The sequence below is a fragment of the Pan paniscus genome, chromosome 5, assembly GCF_029289425.2.
Source record: "Pan paniscus chromosome 5, NHGRI_mPanPan1-v2.0_pri, whole genome shotgun sequence".
Classification (NCBI taxonomy): Eukaryota; Metazoa; Chordata; class Mammalia; order Primates; family Hominidae; genus Pan; species Pan paniscus.
In genome coordinates, this window is record NC_073254.2 from 39,659,945 (window position 1) to 39,670,326 (window position 10,382).

At 41.4% G+C, this 10,382-nt stretch overlaps 1 pseudogene; it reads right to left on the reverse strand.

Moving 5' to 3' along the window:
- Positions 1–7,625: 7,625 nt before the first annotated feature.
- On the reverse strand, positions 7,626–10,069 carry LOC100977051 (argininosuccinate synthase-like; annotated as a pseudogene).
- Positions 10,070–10,382: the final 313 nt, after the last annotated feature.

Consider the following 10,382-nt stretch of genomic DNA (forward strand, 5'->3'; position numbering starts at 1 on the left):
ATAACTAATAGAAGCTATTTTGAAATAGAGCCAACTAAAGATTGCACATGGTTCTGGAAAGAGGGTTGGCATGAACCACAGATAATCCCCACAAGTCATTTCACTAGTTCCCATTGTCCTAATAAAAGCCTTTGGAGGGGTGCTAATAAGTGTCAAATTAAACAATGTGTGTTTCATTTCCTCTATTTGCCCTCTGAAAGAGATGCTGGCAAAATGGCAGATACAGCAGTAGTGGGAAGGACAAGGAGGAGAAATGAAGGCACCAAAGAGCTCCAAAATTTAGACAGTCCATCCCTAAATGATCGAAAGTTGTGTGTAACATGACACAAATTATTATGAGTTGAAATTTTTTGGTCATTAGGGACAAGGACAAAACAGAGCCCACGAGTGTGTGAGAAGGGCCCGAGGGATCATTCAGTTTGTTTGCATTGTTGGGTTTTGTTTTTCTCTTGGTATGGCACCTACACACAAATTTGACAAGCCAAAATATGAATAAGAACACAGGCAGTCACAGTGACCTTTTATTAAATGCAGAGACAGTTATGTGTCACATGAAACATCAACAAAAGCCCAGTTCTGGTAACCAGCAAGATTTTTTTGCCGCATTTATACTTGGTCCTCTTTAATTATACAGAGTTGCCCCCAGAGTACTGAAATGATAGACTAGAACACGATGACTTCAGCAGGGGATCAGAGCTTTAGAGCTTCATCATTCATGAGAGCCAAGTGCGAAATTTCAGCCTGTCTCTCCTCTAAATGCAGTTAGGAGTCTTCGAAACCTTTTGTGTGAATCCAGGAGGGAAAATTGTCTGGCAAAGTCTGATAAGCATCGTGTCAAGAGCACATTTGTACTCTGGTAAGAAGCCCAGGCCAATTGCTGCTGGGTTGTCATGGCAACAGAAATACACACCATTTACACATCAGCTTCTGAAATGAGCACAAAATAACAAAACCTTTTCGACAGGATGGGAGGTGAAAGGAAGAGCGCATCATCTGTGCAGCCTGGTGAAACGGTGTTTACGTCAGTCTACATGGCTCTACTGGGTATGCTGTCTCCTTGGATTGTGTCATATTTTTAACCCAGTGGGAAATTCATAGGATCCTCTTGACTCTGTATAAACTGTGGGACAATTCAGTCACTTTTACCAAATCCTCATTTCCTTTTCAAACCCTGTTTACTAACTGATGCCAAATAGTATTATAGTAATTGGGAAATAAAGCAAGTCCCTCTCCTGCTTATTCCTTCCAGAGTACATTTCTTTACCTTTTCATGGAGGTTTTGTAGGATACTTACATATTGTAGAGGGAGGTGGAGAGGATACTCATATATCGTAGAGGGAGGTGGAGAAGAAGGAGGAGGTCTTTCATGGACCTACAGAAAATGAAGTTAATCATGGTTGGAAAGCCTCCCCTTAAAAATGCAGGGTTTTGTTTTGTTTTGTTTTTTAAGAAAGAGTCTTACTCTGTCACCTAGGCTGGAGTGCAATGGCATGATCTCGGCTCACTGCAACCTCCACCTCCTGGGTTCAAGCCATTCTCCTGCCTCAGCTTCCGGAGTAGCTGGGACTACAGGCATGCGCCATCATGCGTAGCTAATTTTTTTGTATTTTTAGTAGACACGGGGGTTTCACTATGTTGGCCATGCTGGTCTCGAACTCCTGACCTTAGGTGATTCACCCGCCTCGGGCTCCCAAAGTGCTGGGATTCAGGCATAAGCCACCACTCCCAGTCCTAAAAATGCAGTTCTAAAAATGAATAAAAAATAACAATTCATTCCAGTAGTTCCTGAGGCCCAGGGCATCAACAATAGATCAGAACTATATGGAATAAGCCCACAATGTTGAAAAATTTAGGCTGAATGGAAGCTGGATCCCTGAAGCTAATCTCAGCAATTTAAAGTAGAGAATAAGGATGGAATGCATCCCCTCCATTAGTCTTGAAGTGAAACCGCAGGAACTCTATTCATGAGAAGTAAAATTAGCTGTATGTTCAGTTTTCATGACATTTGTTACTGCACTTAAGCATTCCACAGCATGACTTAATTGCTGCTGAAACACTTAAGAGGAAAGAGAAGGAAGGAAAATGAAATGTTTGATCTTTGAATGACAAAATAGTCACGAATCTGGGAACATTAAGTAACTAGAGATGGAGTTAGCGTCACAAGCAACACACGACAAAAGTCTTGTGTCTGACGATAATGAAGTTCCCTTAACTGATTCATCACTTCTTCCCTTGCTATAATTATGAACATTCTTCAAAAAAGTTCTGACATTAAAATTTCAAACTCTTGTTACTTCTGCTTTTCTATCTCATAATTAGAAATATTTATTAATTCCAATTTTAGTTCTGGGTTTCTAAAAATGTCCAGGAATAAAACCTAGGGAGAAAGATCCTCTCATTGTATATATCTTCTAGGGGATTCACGTTCTGGGTGCTTCACTTAGACATGGTAAGTTGATAACATAGGGAAACAAAAGATCTAAAGAAAGTAGCCAGCCTCTCCCAGAGATTGCAAACCAGCATGCAGCCAGCTGGCAGACACTTTGTGGGGAGGTAGGGACTGGAACAGTGTTAAAAGAAGTGGCACCGGCACAGTGGCTCACGCCTGTAATCCCAGCACTTTGGGAGGCTGAGACGGGTGGATCACCTGAGGTCAGGAGTTCAAGACCAGCCTGGCCAACATGGTGAAACCCCATCTCTACTAAAAATACAAAAATTAGCCAGGTAATCCCTGTTACTTGGGAGGCTGAGGCACGAAAATCACTTGAACCCAGGAGGCAAAGGTTGCACTGAACTGAGATTGCGCCACTGCACTCCAGCCTGGGTGACAGACTCTGTCTCAAAAGAAAAAATGGCATAAATGCCATTTAGGCAGAGCAAAAGCTCGGTTGTTTGCCACAGTCCTCCCCCATTCTTTACTGTCTTACATCTAGATCACCTGCTTTTTTCTGTTGCCTGCTTACAGGTTTTGAGTTCGCAGTTTATGCACACATTTGCTGATGCTCCCCAGATTTTCTTACTTTTGGAATGTATTCAAATCAACCCATTTCTTTAAGACTTAATTCAGGTGTCCCCTCTTCCACAAAGTCCTTCCGGCCCTCTGGTCTCACCTGGCCACGCCTATCACCCCTATTCAGTGCCCTTCAGTTTTAGTTCTTACTTGTTCTCTAATTTGTTCAGGAGTAACCAAGTGGTAAACGCCCAGAGGGCCAGGTTGTGATTCACTGTTCTTGTGTTTTAACCCAGCAGAGTGGTAGCTGCGGTGTGGGAGCTCAGGTTAGCTCACAACAGTTTTTCGACAGATGGGAATGCAGGAATCAGCAAAGTGAGGGAGTGTGGACCCTGGCACAGCCCAGTGGGCTTGCATTGGTTTCAAAAGGAAAATGAAAAGTTCTGTAAAGTCTTCAGGACACCTATGACAGAAATACTCTCTTGGAAGTTCAACATTGATATTTTGGTTCTTAGTAGAATAGTTAAAACACGTTTCTGCTTAAAATCTCTAAGTACTGAGGGGTGACAACAGGTAGGATGAACATAGAAATACAAGCAATTTCGTAATATCACCTAGGAAAGCCATAGCATTGAGCTTAAGTATTTGGTGACTGTATCAGTTTCCTGTGACTGCTCTTACCTCCTTGCTTATTTCAAAGTCTGAAGGGTTTCATGTTGGGTTTAGAAAAGCTGTAGAGCGGCGCCACCTGATGGTTACTACCCAGAGTGCCTGAACTGACCTTGCAATTTCAAACGTAGTATCTTGGCTAGCTCAGAAGACTTCTTCCTAATGCTTTACATGAAAAGAGCAAACTGAAATACATTCCTCTTGGAAAATCAGAAACATAAAGAAAATGTTTTAAATTTTGACAGAAGCAAACCCACTCATATACAGAATAATCTACCACCAAAAAAGAGTTTGTATATGATATTCATTGAATACTATTAGATTTCAAATAGGTAATAAATAAGATTTTATTATCCAGTTTTTCTTTCTCCATTTTTTAAAAGCAGATGTTTTTTCTATATAGAACGCTCCTTAACCAATTGTTTGATTATACCCCTTACCCCTTCCAACAAACACAATGTATTTATTTATTAAAAAAATTTATCACTTGCCCTGTAGAATTTTCCACATTTTGGTTTGCGCGAATTGCTTCCTCCAATATGTCTAACTTGTTTCTATTCCTTACATTTCCTATAAACTAGTAGTAAGATCTCGATTAGATTTTATTAAATCCCAGTTCTATTTTTGGCAAGATAATAGGTGATACTCTATGATGCTATATTAATCAAATCCTGAAGCACGTGCCTAGCTGTCCTACTTATCATGATATTAAGATTGATTTGTGGGTAGAGGTAATGTCAGTTGGAATCCTCTATTATAAAGTTCCCCAATAACTTTTCATTGAGAGTTTGGATATCTATTGATGATCATTGTCTCCATCCATTGTTTCATGAGGACTGCAAAATAGTGATGGTATAAGTTTTATTGTTACTCATATACCTATTAGCTGGGATTTTCTCATCATCTATTTAGTTAGCTTGAAATACAGTTCAAACAGAAAAGAAAGAACAAATATGTGATCAATCTCTTTAAAATATATATTTAGAATAACAAATTAGTGTCCGGCAACCTTCAAAGGTGAGCAGTGATGTTTTGTGTTTCATTAGGAATTCATAGATTTTTATATTTGATGTATTTTAATCTATTGCAAGCATTATTCTTGTTGATGCCCAGATGGTCCCACATTTGACAAATGCATATGTTTTTAACATAAATACTCTAATATGTGGCATAGTTGTTAAGAAAGCAGGCATACTGTAATGTTCTCAGGAGAAATTATTACCACTCTCAAGGAAGGCGATTTAGCAATATGTATTAGGAGCCTTAAAAAATGTATGCCCTTTGATTTATACTCTAGGATCAAACATAAAGCAGTCTTTTCTATGAAAATAATCAGCAACATAGCTAATAATTGTATAAAGATATTAATTCTAGTGAAAAGTTAGAAAGAGAGGTCGGCGGGGCGCGGTGGCTCACGCCTGTAATCCCAGCACTCTGGGAGGCTGAGGCAGGTGGATCGCGAGGTCAGGAGATCGAGACCATCCTGGCTAACATGGTAAAAAAAAAAAACCCTCTCTACTAAAAATACAAAAAGTTAGCCGGGCGTGGTGGCACGTGCCTGTAGTCCTGGCTACTCAGGAGGCTGAGGCAGGAGAATCACTTGGACCCAGGAGGCGGAGGTTGTAGTGAGCCAAGATCGTGCCACTGCATTCCAGCCTGGGCAACAGAGCAAGACTCTGTCTCAAAAAAAAAAAAAAAAAAAAAAAAAGAAAGAAAGAAAAAGAAAAAAGAAAAAGATGTCAATAAGTATGATAATATACTGTAGCTACCATATTAAAAATCCAGTTTTTTGAAGAATTCTTGTTACCATGGGGATTTTTTATATTACATTAATTGAAAGAAGACTACCAAAACTGAATACATGGTATGATCCCAGCTATTATATATAATATGTATATAAACAAAAGACTAGGAAGTCATACTTCAAAATATTAATAGTTATATCTGGATAGCGGGATTACAGGATATTTTTATGTCTCATTTGTATAGTTCTTTACTTTAAAAATTATTTCCAGTATTATGTATCACAATATGTCTTATTAAAAATCAGCTAGTATTAAAGGTTTTTCTGGACAATGTTAATTTGCTATTGCTGGAATACTAAACCAAGTAAGTCATTTATAATAAACAAGTAGAATGTCTCCTTATGTGTTAGTGAAAATTGTGCAAGAAAAAAAAGAACACTTTTCCCTCAGCCAAATGATCCTTCTGATTTAGTTAGAGAATGAAAACAGAACTAAGCAGGATTTGAAATAAAACATGCAGGAGCCTTCCTGAGATAGGTTATATTTTTCCTTCTAGAATCTGCTCATTGCAATTAATTAGGCTTCTCCAAGAGTAAATTTTCCCTGTGCTATCCAATAAGTCAATGTGATATTCATCTTGATTCTTACTGTGAATGAGAGCATCAACATAGATTAAGATGGATGTATCTGCCATTCGTAATGAGATTCCACAAGGTATCTCCACCCACCAGTTCCTTTCTAATACTGGCAATTTCTGATTTTTGATATCCTAATGTCTAGTTGTCACTTCCAAAAGTCTGACAACCTCTAGTCCAAACCATTTATTAATCCTTAATCTCTGCCTTCCCCTCTTATTACCAAACAGGTATTCAATGTCCAAAATTAGATAGCCCCAATGAGATAAAAGAAAATAAAATTCACAAATAATATTGTCAAAACAACTTTTAACATACTATTATAAGTCCTATTTCCTGGAAGCTCTTTGGGGACAAGGTTCATATCTAGTTTAATTTTTTTCTTTTCTTTTCTTTTTTTTCTTTTTTTTTTTAGACGGAGTCTCTCTCTGTTGCCCAGGCTAGAGTGCAGTGGCGTGATCTTGGCTCATGGCAACCTCCACCTTCTGGGTTCAAATGATTCTCCTGCCTCAGCCTCCCAAGTAGCTGGGATTACAGGTGCCCACTACCATGCCTGGCTAATTTTTTTGTATTTTTAGTAGAGATGGTGTTTCACTGTGTTGGCCAGGCTGGTCTCGAACTCCTGACCTCAGGTGATCCACCCACCTCGGCCTCCCAAAGTGCTGGGATTACAGGTGTGAGCCACTGCGTCCAGCTAGTTTAATCTTTGTTTCCTTTGCATATAGGACAGTGCTCATTTCGTGAGTATTTATTGATGATAGAAGTGAGATGAGGAGGAGGCAGAAGAAAGGGAGAAGGAATGCATTTCTGGACAGGGTGACTATATGAAAAAAGGTATGAGCTTTGAGTGCTAGAGGCAGTGAGGAGACCAGCTCTGTCTAAGAAGAAGGATGATGCAAGGGGATTATAGAAATTAAGGCTGTGGCACCCAAATGCCCATCGATCAACGAGTGGATAAAGAAATTGTGGTATATATTCACGATGGAATACTACTCAGCTATAAAAAGGAATGACTTAATGGCATTCACAGTGACCTGGGTGAGATTGGAGACTATTATTCTAAGTGAAGTAACTCAGGAATGGAAAACCAAACATTGTATGTTCTCACTCATAAGTGGGAGCTAAGCTATGAGGATGCAAAGGCATAAGAAAGACACAAAGAACTTTGGGGATTCAGAGGGAAAGGGTGGGAAGGGGGTGAGGGATAAAAGACTACAAATTGGGCTCAGTGTATACTCCTCGATTGATGGGTCAAAATCTCACAAATCACCACTAAAGAACTTACTTATGTAACTAAATCCCACCTGTTCCCAAAAAACCTATAGAATTAAAAAGATCTTTTAAAAAAAGGAAACTAAATTTGTGGCAAATGTGACAAGACTGTGGAGGGTCCCAACATTTAGCTGAGGAGTTTGTCTATAGTCTGAGTCAGTGAGAGACCAGATTGAAATCCACCCTATTACAGGAAACATTCCTAAATTCCTTAATGCTTCAGATCAAGTAATTGGTTTATAAGAGAAACTTGGTGCCAAGGGAAAGATAAACATTAAACTTAAAAAAAATGGTCTGTAATTATGTAGAAATGAACCCATCACTTTGATGGGATTAGATACATTTGTTTTTAGGTATAATTTACATGGAGTAAAATTAGCCCTTTTTAGTGCATAGTTCTACCAGTTTTAACAAATGTATACAATAGTGTAACCACCACCACAATCAACATACAGAAGAGTTACATCATATGGAAAAAAGTTTCCTCATGCCTCTGTAGTCAACCTCTCTAACCAGCCCTTGGCAAACAATGATTTGCTTTCTGTCCTAATAGTTTTGTCTTTTCCAGACTGTCTTATGAGTGGTATCATACAGTATGTAGGCTTTTGAGTCTGGCTTCTTTCACTTAGGATAATGCATTTGAGAATAATCCATGTGGTTGCATGCATCAGTTCATTCATTTTTATTGCTGAGTCATATCTCATTGTATGGATATACCTACAGTTTGCTTAATCATTAATTCATAAGTAAAGGACAAATATTTCTTTTTAACATAACACATATAACTAATGTGGTACCTTCCATTTTTTTTTTTTTTTTTTTTTTTTTTTTTTTTTTTTAGACAGGGTCTTGTTCTGTCACCCAGGCTGGAGTGGGGTGTGTTCATGGCTCACTGCAGCCTCAAACTCCTGGGCTCAAACTATCCTCCCACCTCAGCCTCCTGAGTAGCTAGACTACAGGTGTGTGCCACCACACCCAGCTAATGTTTTGATTGTTTTGTAGAGATAGAGTCCCACTATGTTGTCCAGGCTGGTCTTGAACTCATGGGCTCAAGCAGTCCTCTCCCCACCATCTCCCAAAGTTTTGGGATTACAAACATGGTGGTGCAACCATGGCTAGCCCAAAATAATATTTATAAGGTTTAGGGATTTATTTACTAATTGTCAAAGACAGGTGAAGACAGGAAAAAGAGAAAATGCAAATAGAGTATGCATTAATTTCAGAAATGTGAATGTCACTGCCCAGTAGACTCGTTTTCAGAGCAATTTTTTTTTTTTACTAGTGTATCTTTTAATTGTCATTTTATAGCTACCCACCACAGCTGCCCCCCACCCTTCCCTTCAATGACAACATTTGCAGGCTTCAGGGGACCAGGGAACAAAGCTGGGGCCTGGTAGCCCCACTACGCTGCCAGTTGGGAAGAACAAGTCACAATTACAAATTATCACAACAATTAGCGCCTGTACTTGGGGGATCTGCAAATTGAGGAGGCCCCAGCTCCTTATTGTACAGGGGTCTATTTGGCAGTGACCTTGCTCTGGAGACGATGATATTCCTATTCCTTCAGCCTGAGGGAATTGATGTTGATGAACCCGGTGGCATCAATTGGCTCATAATCACCCTGCACGTTCATGCTCACCTGCTCCTCGTTGTAGGGAGAGAGTGGGCACTCCCAGCCAAGGATGTACACCTGGCCCTTGAGGACGTACACCTGGCCCTTGAGGACGGACACCTGCGCTTTCCCTCCCAATTGCCCCTAGGACTTGGCGATGCAGTGGCGGACAAATTCACACTCAGGGCTATGCCAGAAAGCGGTGTACACCAGCTCAGCAAATTTCAAGCCCAGGCCTTGTTTGATTTTGCACACCTCCCAGTCCATGGTGAAGGCCTCGATGTCTAAATGAGTGTGGTAAAGGATGGTGCCTGCTGGGGTCTCATAGATACCTCGGGACTTCATTCCAATGAAGCGGTTCTCCACGATGTCAGTACAGCCCACACCGTGTTTGTCCGCGACTTCGTTCAGGTACATGAAGAACTCCAAGGAGGTCGGGTGGGTGGAGCCATCCTTGACGTTGGTCACCTTCACGGGGACCCCTTTTTTTAACTCGATCTCGAGGATGTCAGGGGTGTTGGGGGCTTTGACCGGTTCCTAGGTCTTCGTGTAGAGACCTGGAGGCACTTGGTTCTTGGGGTTCTCCAGGATTCCAGCCTCGTAGCTGATGTGCATGAGGTTCTCGTCCATGTTCCACGGGTTCTTGGGAGTGACCGGGATAGGAATCCCGTGCTGCTTTGCGTATTCCATCAGGTCATTACGGCCCTTGAACCGGTTGTAGAACTCGGGCATCCTCCAGGGAGCAGTGCCCTTTATCTGGGGGACCAGCGAGGACCAGGTGAGCTCAAACCGGACCTGATCATTCCCCTTACCCGTGGCGCCGCGGGACACCCCCTCCTGCTGGGCGATTTCCACTTGTTTGCTGGCAATGCAGGGCCTGGCAAGAAAGGTGCCCAGGAGGTAGCGGTCCTCATACAGTGTGCTGGACTGGATGGCCGGCCAGATGAACTCTTCCACAAACTCCCTGATGACATCCTCAATGAACACCTTTTTGGCCCCAAGTTTCAGTGCCTTCTTCCTGGCTTCCTCGAAGTCTTCTTTCTGGCCAGTGTTGGCCAGGTAGGCAATGACATCATAGCCTTGTTCCTTCACCCACACGAGGATGCAGGAGGTGTCCAGGCCTCCACCATAGGCCAGAACTCTCATGGAGCCTTTGCTGGACATGGTGTCTGGGATTGGAGGCGCGAGTTCCCAGTGTCTGGAATCTGTCTTCAGGGTGCAGTGAACCACTCGGGCTCAGGCAGCAGTGGCAGGCGACAGAACAAGAGCAATCAGATTTTTTAACCATTGTTAAAGGTTTCCAGTTCTGTGCCCTTCTGGAAGCAGTGTGGCCCCAGACTGACAACTGACCCTCAAAGAGGAAGGAAAGCCCTCACCTTGCTCCCCGACAATACTGCAGTGCTGTTTCTCCTAACTTGTAACTGATGCTTCCCTACTCTGTCCTTGGAGCTGGTGAGTATGGGACTTAGCTGAAGCTGATAATCATTTCTAGATTTTGT